General features: G+C 33.9%; 1 protein-coding gene across 1 annotated transcript in view; it reads right to left on the bottom strand.

The window, feature by feature from the left end:
* The window catches only part of THSD7A (thrombospondin type 1 domain containing 7A), a 463,607-nt gene that overhangs the window by 383,707 nt on the left and 64,904 nt on the right, over positions 1-14,996 (bottom strand). The window lies entirely within an intron of this gene.

The raw sequence follows: 14,996 nt of genomic DNA on the forward strand, positions 1-14,996 counted from the left end.
TGAAGCTCCAATCTTTGGCCACCTGAAGTGAAGAGCCAACTCAATGGAAAAGACCCTGATGCTGAGAAAGACTGAGAGCAGGAGGAGAAGGGGGAGACAGAGGATGAGATGTTTGGATGGCGTCATCTACTCAGTGGATATGAGCCTTAGCAAACTCTGGGAGACAGTAGAAGACAAGGGAGCCTGGAGTGCTGCAAAGAGCCTAGGGTCGCAAAGAGTCGGACACGACTGAGCGACTGAACAACAAACCACATGAAACATACTTTAGTAGGGAGAGAAAGATAGTAGATAATTTAGTAGATAATTGAAACCAGTATCAAAGAAATAATAACATCAGTAGGGAAGAGGAAGAAATAACAAGCAGGCTCATTGTGTAGCAAGTGATGGGTGAAGGTACTATTTTAAGTAGGATATGCAGTATCCTTTCTGAAAGGGTAACATTAAGGGACCAAAATACTTAGGCACAGGAGTGGTAAAGACATTGAGATGGACATATCCTTCTTATACCAAGGAATATCAAAAGAGCAGGTGTGACTGTAGACTATAAAATAGATAAGAAAATGGCAGATGAGATCAGAGAGTTAAGTCATGCAGGTAAAGTGATGCAGGGCTTAGATAATCATGATAAAGAATATGGATTTTATTCCAAGAGAGATGGGAAGCTACTGGAAATTCTAAAGGATAATTTAGTTACTCTTTTTTCTTTAAAAAAACACCCTTCTTTCTTTGTTGATAATACACTTTGGGGCAGGAGCAAGAGAAGTGTCACAGAAATCTAAACTCTCACTTCCTTGTCTTTTGCTTTAAATAAAACTTGCCAGAGTGAGTAGACTGATAGGCTGAGATTAGAGGTACTTTTTTGTTACTGACCAAATAGAAGCTGACTGTTGACACTCCAGAATATTAATATTCTTATTCTCTTATTCTCACATTAATTCAGTGAGACAAGATGTTAAAATCTGTATTTGCCAGAGATATCTTTCATTCATCTTTGATGGTACAGGGTTTAGCTTTAATGGTTAAAGATATACTGGACATATGATAAAGTCATAAACCAGCTCCAAATGAAAAGTCAAATTAAAGACCAGTACATATTGTGCTATTGTACAGTGGCAGAAACCAATACAACATTGTAAAGCAATGTTCCTCCTATTAAAAAATAAATCAAGATTTTTTTCCAAAGACCAGTGCAGGATGTTAGGACTCCCACCAGGTCAGTACTCTAAATACTGTCAGTATTCATTAGTCAGTACTCTAAAAACTGTGATAATTCATAACCACAAATCTGCCTTTAGGGGTGGGGTTGGAATTCATACTACCTCTATGCTCTAAAACCATAGTTGACAAAGTTTTCTTGCAAATGGCCAGACAGTACATATTTGAGAGTTTGTGAATCATATCGTTTTTGTGGAGCCACTCAATCCTGCCATTACGGTCGTAAAAGCAGCCAAGGACAAAACCTAACTGTGGCTGTATTTCCAATAAAACTTAAATCATAAAAGCAGGCAGCAGGCAGGCTGAGTTTGTTCTTAAGGCTGTAGTTTGCTGATTCCTGGCCAAAAGCACCTTAAGGAAAGGATCAGTTTTAAGAGACACCATGCTGGTTATGATACAGGGACTTGGCAGGAAAAAAACACAAATCACTTTTGCAGAAAATACTTCAAACCCAAACTTCAAAGAATTCCCATCAGTAATGTTCTAAGGAACACGAGTTCAATAGAAAAAGCAAGTGTTAGTCGCTCAGTTGTGTCCAACTCTTTGCGACCCCATGGACTGTAGCCTGCCAGTCTCCTCTGTCCATGGACTTCTCCAGGCAGGAATACTGGTATGGGTGGCCATTCCCTTTTCCAGGGGATCTTCCTGACCCAGGGATCAAACCCAGATCTCCTGCATTGCAGACAGATTCTTTACTGTCTGAGCCATGTCAATGAATAGGAAAGGAACAACCAGGAGCCAAAGTCAACAATAACTGTCCCACTGCAACTATTATGTCCAAAAAGAGCAGGTAATGGAATTATAATGTAAGAATGTTTACTTACTGAAAAGAATATGCATGTAATAAAAGTATGCTGAAATAGAAAGAGGCTATAAAATAAGTAATAGTTTGAAAAAGAATAAAATAATTACAAATAAAAGGTAAAATTCAAATCATTGATATAAATTCAGTGAGAATGTTAAACAGCTGATTTGATACAGCACTTAAGAAAATTAATGAATTGAAATACTGGTCTGGAGCAATCACTCACAGTGTGATACAGACATCAGGACAAGGGGAAAACAAATAGCAAGTCCTAACATCTTCCATTAGTATTCTGAGAATTACAGAAAGTAGTTTCAGAAATGGCTAAATTTTTTTTCACAATTGATCAAAATGATCAGTTCTCAGATTTAGGATTCTAGTGAATTTTTAGAAGTAGAATTTTTTCAAAACTCACATCTATAAGCATAACATAAAATGAAGGAATATATTAAATTTTCTCAAAGTTCTAAGATAAAGTATGTGGCATCTTGCAACCATACACTGGGAAAGACATTATTTTTCATAATAGTGGTGAATTAAAGACATTTTCAGATACCCCAAATTTGAGACAGTTGGCCAACTACATATTCTCACTAGTAAAACTTCTTAAGAACATACTTCATAAAGAAGTTATTGAGCTTCAAAATTTGAGAAACAGTCCATAGATGTGGATAGATTTAAGGTATTATTGATTGCACAAGCATAGCTCTCGGTTTACTGTGCTTTGCTTTGCCACACTTCACAGACACTGCATTTTTACAAAATGAAGATTTGTAGTGACCTTGCAGTGAGCAAGTCCACTGGTACCATTTTTTCCAATAGCGTTACTTTTTAATTAAGGTGTATACATTATTTTATAGACATAACACTACGGCACTTTAAACTACAGTACAGTATAAACATAACTTTTATATGTCCTGGGAAGCCAAAAAATTCTTGTGACTTGCTTTATTTCAATATTTGCTTTACTTTGGTAATCTGAAACTGAACTTGCAATATCAAAATAGGGTATGCATGTACAAAGAGTTACTAAGAATATCTAACATTCAGGAAATAAAAATACAAAAATTAAATATGATAAATCAAATCACACCTTTTTAGATAAGTTGGAAAGGTGTTATTTGATTTTTTCTTCTTTTTTATTTTTTAAATTACAAAACTATGAAAACCCATTTACAGTAGACTTGGAAAATACAGAACATAGTTGATTATAGTTCCACTATGTGTGTGTGTGTATATCACAATGTTTTTAAGTAGATAAATAAAGAATTTTAGCTGGAGTTTCAATATCACACTTCCCCAAATTAACAGAATGAACAGACAGAAAGGTAGAGGGATACAGTAGGTCTGAAAAGCACCATGAACCAATTCAACCAATTCAACATAATTAAGATTTGCACAATTTTCACACAATAGGATACAAATTCTATTCAAATTCCCGTAAACTATGAACGAGGGAACACTAAAACTGGAACATATCTAGGGACATAAAACAAGGTGCAAAATTTTCATAGTCTAACATTATTGAAATCATACCAGAGTCTATTCACTTATCACTGTGGAATTAGGTTAGTAATCAATATGTGATTTGACTTAAAACAGTCTAAGGCACTTGTATTTTGCAGAAGGAAGAGACAGTAACTAAATTCAGGATTTGTAAATTTAAATATTTCTGATAAGATATCTATTATAACCGCTAACTAACTAAGAAGTATAAAAAAAATTAACTGAATTAAATTTGGAGAGATTTACAGGACTACAAGTAGAGTTAAGTATATTTACACAGAGGAAGGAATAAATGTGTTGAAACTAAGAACATTCAGCAATATTTACTGGTTAGTCATTTCAAAAATACCTATGTAGCTAAATTCTAGCAGAAAAAAAAAAAGAGAAACTAAGATGTAACTTTGCAATTCATATCCAAAGAACAATGATACAAGCAGGAATTGCTGTTCATCATCATGTGAACTTTGCTAACTCAAAAATATCAGTCAACAAATATAAACATCGTGAAAACCAATTTTATTTGCTGAGCTTACAGGAAGGATTGCAAAACTCTAGCCTCACAGTAGGTCGATTACGGCCATGTAGCCTGCAGGCTCATGTAATCACAGCATTTGTAAGAGTCCCCTTCATGGATGGCTTTACAGATTTTATTACTGCTTTCATGTTGTACCAGAGGTTTTAGCACATACTGTGCTAATAATATCAGCAAACAACCAATTAAAAACCAGATAATCAAAATTAATACTTTTAACTGGAAACGAATTATGAAGTTCAACTTGTTTTAATGTAATACTAATCATTTTTTATGTATTCAAAAACTAATTATCCACTAACTTCACATATTTTGGAAAACAAAAACTACTCAACTATACTATTCTAACTTATTATTTTAACACAAACTTGTCATGCTGTTAAGATTGTGATAAAATACAAACATGTCTAACGCAAAATTACAAACATGTCAAACCAACAAAAACTCTGCTGGCAGACCTTGAAGGTTTAATTGCTGTTTGTGAAACCAGAGGAAGACTCCAATCACATCAAACACTATGTAAGAGTTTTATACTCCATTTTAAAAAAGTATTTCTATTTCTAAATCGAAAAATTGCCTTTGGTGTTTATTAATAAAACATATTTCATTATTGGTTAAACAAGATATTTAACAATCAGTTGTTTTTTTCATGGAAAAGGGAAATCTAAAATCTGTTTTAAAAATCTGTTGAAAAAGAAATAATACTTTTGACCATAACAATTTTGGTCAATATATCACATATTTAGGTAGAATGACTTATTAGAAACACTTTCTTAGAGCTTATTTCCCAAGGATGCTTTTAGAATGCATGTTTTTTATAAGAGGGGGCATTATCTCCTTGTATATAGAAGTACGCCATTGAAAAGACTGTATTAACATGTGAATGAGCAGTAATTCATTATGTTTGCTCAGCCTTGTCCAGTTCTCTGTGACTCCATGGACTGTAGCCTGCCAGGCTCCTCTGTCCATGGAATTTTCCAGGCAAGAATACTGCAGCAGTTGCCATTTTCTACTCCAGGGGATCTTCCCAATCCAGATATTGAACTGAACTGTCTCTTAAGTTTCCTGCATTGGCAGGCAGATTATCACTGTGCCATCTGGGAAGCCCAATACCCTATGAAAGAGCTGAAATTTGACAAATTTTAAAATCCTCTAATTTTTTTTTTTTTTAACAGGGGGCTTCTCTGGTGGCTCAGTGGTAAAGAATCCACCCATGCAGGGAACACGAGATTGATCCCTGGGTCAGGAAGATCCACTGGATAAGGAAATGGCAAACCAATCCAGTATTCTTGCCTCGAAAATTCCATGAACAGAAGAGCCTGGAAGGATGCAGTCCATGACTGAGCAACTATAAACAACAACAAAAACTGTTTTTACAAATAGCCTTCAAACCATTTTCCCCTTTGATATCATAATAGTCTTCTAACTAATGTCATCCCAAATACTTGTTCGAAATTCTTGTGTTCCTCGCACTAATCACAAAATAAAAGGAAAATAACAGTTTTTTATGACAGATAAAGCCATTCTGAATTAATACTTTCCTTTACAAATATCTTTTTTCCCCCAAAACAAACTATGCTCCTACTCGCTTTCCAGGTGGCTCAGTGGTAAAGAATCCGCCTGCCAACTCAGGTGACTCAGGTCCATCAGGAAGATCCCCTGGAAAGGGAAATGACAACCACTCCAGTGTTCTTGCCTGGAGAATCCCATGGACAGAGGAGCTTGGTGAGCTACAGTCCATGGGGTCACAAAGAGTCAGACACAACTGAGCAACTCAGCACACACACACACCCGCTGGTACCCAAATCATCTCACAGTCAGAAACAGTCATGCTGTTCTCTCTGTCTAGATGCCTCCTCCCGTCTTGTCCTCCTCCACCTTAGCAACTCTATTTGACTTTCAGGCCTCAGCTAGAACACCTTTTTTTGGGTTAATTTTTGGTTGCCTAGATCTCCATTAGGTTGTGTGAGATGCTTTCTCATTTTGTGCTCATAGAAATTAAAACTATTTTTACTATATATTGTTTAGTTTGTAATGTGTATATAAATATGTATGTATACATACACATATATGCACATAATACCTGAACAGATATATATGTACCTGTATATACACATATAAACACAGATATCTATATTAATATATGCATATGAATACTTTTTATATAAATAAACCTAACATATAGCATGGTATCTGAAAATAGTCTTACTCAAAAAAGTCAAGTAGATGTACTAATTAAGCTTGTCAGCTCTTCTAATTTAGTTTATCAATGAACAATCAGTTTTTATCACCTTAACTTATCCTTGGAACATAATTTCCCTTAATGATTATAGCACTATTTTGCCTGGCCATTAAATATTGTTTCTGAGTTTTCAGGAGAAAACATATTTCAGTAATTGCTCTAGTTGTTTTTCAAAGCTCTTCTCTACTACTCATTTTATCAGCATTTAAAGATGATGTACTTTTTTTTTTAATATCAGTTGGAAAGATAATGTAAAATTTGCTTGTGGAGTAGTTACCATAGACTATGATTAGTATAAAAAGGAGGTCAGTCAAATTTTGCAAAATTCTTAAAAGAATGTAAACTTTACAATCTGTGAGTTATTCATTATATTGTTAAACATTTTTCTCCCTTTACCAATTTTAATTTCTTCTTTCCAATTGAGAATCAGAAAAAGAACATAAATAAATCCTGCAATTCTTCATTTAAAATATATTAGTACTAATCTATTGTTCCAAAAGATTTAATTCAGTCCAACACGATTATTCTGTCTCAACTATCTCAAAAGCTGAATGATTCACACGACAGTGAAAAGGTTATGTCAGTGTTTCACAGCACAGATGCCTCTGATATTAAAGAGAAATTGAAATTAAACAATATTTATAAATAATCTCTACTATAAATAGATAAATAAGAAAGTAAAAGGAAGGGAATGAAATTATAATGATCTTACATAGATTGTCATGTAAAGATCACAATGAGAGTCAGATCAATATCCTGAAATGTTATTAAAATCTAAATATTGATTTCATAATTTTGAGTAATTATGGGTAAACAAATATAGTAAACTAATAGATCATAGTACTTCAAAGGGACTTTAGGAAGTTAATTTATTCAACTCCAGCCTTCTGGCAAATACGGTATTTCTAATGAAGTAACTAAATTAAGTGAATTTCTCTGCTTATATAGTTAAATATTAAGGTAGGACAAGCCATTAAAATGTGAGACAAGGATTTCAAGAGGCTAATAAGTCACATTGTAACACAGGAAGAAATGATTTGAAAGTACATAACCATATGTAAACTTGCCCAGCCTTGGCATGTGTTAGTTAGAAATACCAGTGAACAACAACACGAATATCACTTTTCATTAGTACCACAGGTAACCAGCTACCTATGAAGATCTGCAAGTAAAGTCAGAACTAACAAATGCTTTCATTACTTAAAAGTTGCTTAGGCCAATGAGTGATTAGAATATACACGGTTTGTATAGAGAAAGAACTTCAGCTATTGCCAACTGAAATTTTGTTTTTCAACCACATTTTCTTGGTTTACTTTAATCACACATTGTATCACTGAGAATACTAAACATTTCACCTGCTCCAATTCTCTTGAAGAAGGACTAATTCTCTTGAATAGTTTCACGCCAAGTACACAGCAGCAGTCTTCCATTTTATACCGAAGCTGGTTATGATTCTATGATTCTGTCCCTTCTAATCTATATACCCTGAACATGTACAACACTATAAGGAAATAAACCCCACTTTCCTTAGAAATATGCCAGAACCTAAGCAACTTAAAGTCATAATTATTTGAGCTTGCTTTCCCATCAAGAAGAATAAACACAGATTATTTTTTATCCTGGACCAAAATCTAACAGTTTGACTTTACAATGATCCAGCAAAACCTGTTCTAACTACTGGGTGTGTACAGTGTCTATTCAGTGATACGAAACCCTGAATACAGAACTAAGAGTGAAAAAAATACTACTACTTAAATGTGGAAGGACAATGAATTTTAAAAGAAGGTTTATGAAGTCCCATGCCCCTTGACCTTCTCTTATTACTATTGCCTGGCGAACCTTTTCAAGATGAATGGTGTATATCTTTATCTATGACAGTTGATTTAGCAATCACTACATTTCCCTTAACTTAGATAAATTGCCCAGTCACTTAACAAGAATAAAGGCCAACATCAACTGCAGCAAAGGTCATTTAATCCACTTTTGTTCTATATTAAAATGTCATCAGATCTGAACAGCAATTTCATCAATAACACATCTAACCAGAAATTTCCAAATTTTAGAAATCAACTGTCTGCCCTATGAGGAAAAAAACAAAGTAGATAAATAAGACACAACTTTCCAAGGCAAACTCAGAGGTATTGATCCCAAGATAATTTATCTCACCAAGAGTCTCATTTATCATTTAAAATGAATATGACTTATAGAAATAACTCTACTGGTTCAATGTTTGTCCTTCTAGAGATTACACAAGTGAATGTCATGTGAACTTTGTAAATATGAGATTGACTTACTCTGCCAAACTAGCCAATGAATACAGAAAGAAGCAAAGTATAGTATGATATTATAACCCAAATCTAATATAATCAGGAGCCTGTCACACAGATACAGAATGAAGGGTGATCTGCAGGACAAGAGACCTGAATTCTTTCAGAAATTAGCTGCCATGAAAAAGACAGGAGGGAGAACTCAGAAATAGGGAATAATAAAGAGCTCAGCAAATGCAATGAGTGAGCCTTATTAGCTTATACAGGATTACAGAACAGCCAGGTAGTGAAAAGGATATTTGAGAGAAACTGGGGAAAGTTGAAACTATTGCTTATTGCACTCAGTATGATAATGGAGATGGCGCTCTGTAGGAGGTCTTAGTTTCTGGGAAAGGCAAACCAAATGTTTAGGGGGAAGTGTCATGATGTCTGGAGACAACATGTGATGACTGGCAAAGTGGAAGAGTGTGTGTCTGTGTGTGTACATTGAGCAACTGTGGGAAGAGGTAAGGAGCTCATGAATCTAGGAAAAGAGTGTACATAGATACATTGCATTTTATTTCAACTTTTATGTGAGTTTAAGACACTTTAATTTTAAAAAAATCAGATCACGTTATTCATCTGCTTAAAAATCTGTACTGGTATGCCATTTTATCTGGAATTAGGCCATTCTTCAGAGTGACCTACAAAGCCCAACATGATTTAATTCCTCATAATCTCTCTGATCTCTTTGCCTGTAATTCTCCCCATTTTGTTAATTCAGTTCAGCCACTCTGGAATTTTTGATGCTTCTCAAACATACCAGCCATGCCTTTGTACTGGCCTGTCTCCTCAGCCTGAAACACCATTCCTCTGGATGTATTAATTCCTTATTTAAAGTCACTTCAAGGAGATCTAGTATAACCCCCTTATTTAAAATTGTAACTTGGCTGCAACAGATTGTTAATGTGTACATTTTCTTTTTAAATCACTTCTCAAATTGTTACATATTTGATTACATAGTATTTTCACTTTTATTGTATGCAGTTACCCCAAAGTAAGCTCCAAGATGGTAGGACTGTAGGGTTTTATGTTCACTGAAGGACCTGGGAGAGTTCATAGCACATAAAAGCATATAAAAGATTCTTAACTAATCCTTGTTGAAAGTTTAATGAAAGAAAAAAAAACTTTATGGCATTCTTTTTACTTAGAAAATGAAAGATTTTAGTGCAACTTTGTGATAGAACACAATGGGTTGTGGAAAACAAAACTGCAAGGAAGAAACAGTTCTGCATAGAGATACAGAAATCTGGGAGGAGAACAAAGCAACAAAGAGGTGGAATAAGAAAGGACCTCATATAATCAAAAGATTCAGAATAAATATAATCCAGTCAGATGCTCATGAAGTATTTTATTAGTAATGTACAAGAAGTATTTAATCAGAATTGGAGTAAGAACACTATACTTGTCATACTATGTAGTATCCTAATGACGGTACTTATGTTAATGCTGAGATTGTGACCTGACTTCAAAGCTCATTTGCAAAGAAGCCTGGGTTACTACCAAGGGTGGTGGTTGTCCTATAACACATTAAAAGGCATGTATGCATGCTCAGTTGTGTCTGACCCTTTGTGACCCCAAAAGACTGTAGCCACCAGGCCCCTCAGTTCATGGGATTTCCCAGGCAAGAATACTGGGGTAGGTTGCCATTTCCTTGTCCAGGGGATCTTCCTGACCCAGGAATCAAATCTGGGTCTCCTGTTTTGTCAGGTAAATTTTTCACTACTGACCACCTGAGCAACCCATACTACTTTAAGGACAGTAGCAAATGAAAGCATATGCTTGTCAGCAGGCAAAACCACCTGGTAAGGTTTTCATATTTCAAATTCTAACATCAGCAATGTAATCACAAACTATCTTAATACCAAAGGAAATAAACAGCCAATGGCATGTAATTCATGTTGTGGCAACATGGAATTATGGAATCTACTCTCTGAGAGTGGAGAGCTGGGAGATTTTCCATGTGTTTAACATACATCTCAGTTCTTTAAAAGAAAAGATTGCCAATTTATGATCCCTTGTTAAATTACAATACAGAACACTTCATCTTTGAAGCCTTATCTAAAAATATAATGTTTAAATGAAAAAATATATTTTGAATTACAATCACTTGGCTTACAAGTTTTCTAGAACACAATCAACCTCAATATCACAAGCATCACAATCTTTTACACTCTCAAACACATGGCCTATTATAGTAAATTTAATGGATTTTAAAATAATCACTTGCAGAGCAAGTTATTCCATAAAATCCATTTTGAATATATCTGTAACCAAACAAGCATTAATTATTAAAGAATCAGTTAAGGTGGTCCCTTGATTGGGGCTTAAGAGAGTTTGTAAGGTTATCACTGGGTTAACATTTAACATTAGCATGTGATGTAAATGAGTTTAACTGGACATTATCTTTCTTTTGCAGGATCTATTCTCCAAAATAATAGGCATTAGGGAAATACTTTTCTAAGCAAAAACATTTTTAGTACGTTTAGTTAGAAACACTTCTGGTAATTATATTTAAGGTCTTTATCATTCCCCAAAATAATAGGCATTAGGGAAATACTTTTCTAAGCAAAAACATTTTTAGTACGTTTAGTTAGAAACACTTCTGGTAATTATATTTAAGGTCTTTACCATTCCCCATGTAATTCTAAATAACTTAATTGATTTATTAGTTTTGGCAATTAGTTCTTGAGTTCCAACTACTTATAAAGTACTACATGTAGTTTTTCAATATACATATAGCAAATGAACAGTTTACTTATAGCCAGTTCACTTACTCCTATCCAAGAATAGTGACAAATTTAATTTTCTTCACCAGTAGTTTAATTCTAAATGAAAACTATTTCAATGAGTCTTTCTAAATTTAACCTAAAAACATTTTTATGACTACTCACAATATATAGCAATTATTGGATTTCCCTGGTGGCTCAGTGGTAAAGAATCCACCTGCAACGCAGGAGACACAGGAGATGATGGTTCCATCCTTGGGTGGGGAGAATCCTCTGAAGGAGGGCATGGCAACCCACTCCAGTATTCTTACCTGGAGAATCGCACAGACAGAGGAGTCTGGTGGGTTACAGTCCACAGGGTCACAAAGAGTGGACATGACTGAAATGACTAACACACATATAGAAATTATTAACTCAAGCATCTTAAAAGTAAAATAATGTTAATAAGCAAGTCAGAGTAAGACAAATATTTATCACTTATATTTGGAATCTTAAAGAATGATACAAATGAGCTTATTTACAAAACAGAAACAGATTCACAAATATAGAAAACAAACTTGGTTAGCAAAGAGGAAGGAGCAATGGAAAATTAGGAATTTGGGATTAACAGACACACACTACCATGTATAAAATAAAACAATGAGGGCCTACTCTGTAGCCAGGAAACAATATTCAATATCTTGCAATAACCTATAAGGGAAAAGAATTTGAAAAGAATATATATGTATAAATGAACCATTTTGTTGTATACCTGAAACATTGTAAATAAATACTACTTAAATAAATATAGTGTTGTGAAACTTCACTGTTTTTAAAAAAAGCTTCAATAAGAAGTTATTCAAACTTAAATAATAATAATAACCAGCAGTGGTAAGTTTCTGTTGAAAGCGGCACTCATACCAATAGCTGAAATATAAATGAGAATAATAATTTAAAAGGCAATTTACTAAGAATCATACAATTAGCCTTGCTTCTATGCCAATAAATCTTTATCTAGAAATGTATTCTAAGAAAATAAGAAGATTGTTTAATGAGCTATTACTTGTAATAAAAAATGAAGTCAACATGTCCATTAGGATGATTATTAACTTAAAAAAAAAACAGAAAATGGCAAGTATTCATGAGTATGTGGAAAAATTGAACCCTTTATGTACTGTTTTATTTTTTTCTAACTTGAAACATACACTTTTCTAGTACTCTAGATTTAGAATCGTCTTTTTAGGAATGATAACCTGTGGTACTAGGATTACTTTTTATATTTCCATTTAATATTTGGGAACACAGAAATATTACATAAAACATAACCACCAAATATTGTACAAAACTCTTGGATCACTCATTACATGTATGTGTATATACGTGTGTGTATGTGTTTGCCAACCTTTCACTTTTCAAAGGTTTTGGCATTTTAAAAAAAATTTATATTGGAGTATGGTTGATTAACAATGTTGTATAAGTTCCAGATGTACAGCAAAGAGATTCAGTTATACGCATACATGCATTTATTCTTTTTTGAATTATTTCCCCATTTATGTTATTATAGAATATTGGACAGTTTCCTGGGCTATAAAGTAGATCCTTATCAGCTGTCAATTTTAAATAATACAGTGGTATGTACATGTCAATCCCCAGCTCCCAATCTATTCCTTCCCTTCACCCTTCCCCTCTGGTAACCATAAATTCCTTCTCTAAGTCTGTGAGCCCATTTCTATTTTTGTAAATTAGTTCAACTGAATAATTTTTTAGATTCCACATATAGGCAATATCACATTATTATATTTGTCTTTTTCTGTCTGAATTACTTCACTTGGTATGATAATCTCCAGGTCCATCCATGGAACCCTGGTGTAGTCTCGATGGGAATGTAAAATGGTACAGTTACTGTGAAAAATAGTATGGTGGTTCCTCAAAAATCTAAAAATAGAATTACCATATGAGCAGGAATTCCAGGTGGGTATATACCTCAAATAAGTGAAAGTAAGTAAGTTCATTTGTTTACACACAACTATATATAAAATAGATAACTAATAAGGACACAGAGAACTCTACTCAATGATCAGTAATGGCCTATATGGAAAAATAATCTAATAAAGAACGGAATATGTATGTGTTTAACTAATTCACTTTGCTTTACACCTGAACTACACTCCAATAAAAATTAAGAAGAATGAAAGTAGAGTTTTGAAGAGATAGTTGTACGCTCAGGTTCATAGCAGTATTATTCACAACAGACAAAAAAGTAGAAGCAACCTAAGTGTTTATTGGTGGATGAGTGAATAAATAAAATAAATATGGTATGTCATTCAGTCTTAAAGAAGGCAATTTTGACACATGATACAATGCTGAAGATATGCTAAGTGAAACAAGTTAGCTACAAGGACAAATACTGTATGATTCAACTTACATTAAGTACCTAGAGTAGGATGTTCATAGAGACAGAAAGTAGAATGGTAGTTTTCAGGGCCTGGGGAGAGGAGGTAATGAGGAGTTATTATTCAGTGAGTACAGTGTTTCAGGGTAACAAGATAAAAAATATTCCAGAGATGGATGGTAGTACCAGCTACACAATAACGTGAACATACTTGAGCCATAGAAATGTACACTTAAAAATGGTGAAAATGGTAAATTTTGTTATGTATGTAACAATTTTAAAAAACAAAAAAGGATAAAATTGCTTTCCATAAATATAAAATAACCATGAACATTCAAATAATGAAATACTTACATATTCTCTAATATTCTCCCCAAACGTCCCCACTGTTGGGCACATTTGGTGAGTAAAATAAATGAGATCTGGTATTCTTTTAAAAGGTAAGTTAAGGAGAGTAGTTTTCCTCTGTAGACCTCTTTTGATGGTGAAGCAGATGTTCCCTAAGGCACAACTGACCCAAGGGAATTGCAATTTCAATGAAGCAAACTGAAAATGATTCTCTAGATAGGTTCTACTGGGGGGAAAATTGCATCCTTCCAGACCACCAATGATCAGAAACATGAACGTTGGGGCATATGTTTCATCTTCTCCCCCAGGGCAGCTAACAAATTTGTAGAAGAAGCTGTTCTAAACTCACATATGAAATTCTGCCCCAGAGACTGAATCTGCATATGAAAACTCAGCCCCAATAATGAAATACATCAAACTGCTGAGACTACATGCCTGGAAGGAAATGTTGACGGCTTTATATTTTTTCAGAGGTCCCTGAGAGAGAAAAAGAAAATTAAAAAAAATAAAAAACCTTCCCTTTATTATCTGGGCACTATTCACAACCTTAATAGAGTGGGTGGTCCATTATAATCAGATCTCATTTTCCGTTTCCTGACTTTATACAGAATCTACTTTGAATGCATATTATGGTCGGTGAAGAATTACATCATGATTGTCCCTTTTGGATTCTTCTGTTTTAATGTTTGTAATGTTTCATAAGACATGGGATTATATCATTCCATTCTTCATACCCAATTTGTAAATTTTTTTAAAAAAATCAGCCTCTGAAAATGTAGATATTATATCTACTGAATGAACTGATGAAACATTATAGAAGTGTTCTAAAAGAGCCAAATTAATAAATTAATAAAACTGTTTCCATTTAAAAGTCTTAACATTGGAGACCTTGAAACTATTGGCAGCTTAAAGAAAACAGTGAAACTCCAATTATTAGTGGTT

This window comes from Cervus elaphus, chromosome 18 (genome assembly GCF_910594005.1).
Source record: "Cervus elaphus chromosome 18, mCerEla1.1, whole genome shotgun sequence".
Taxonomy (NCBI): Eukaryota; Metazoa; Chordata; class Mammalia; order Artiodactyla; family Cervidae; genus Cervus; species Cervus elaphus.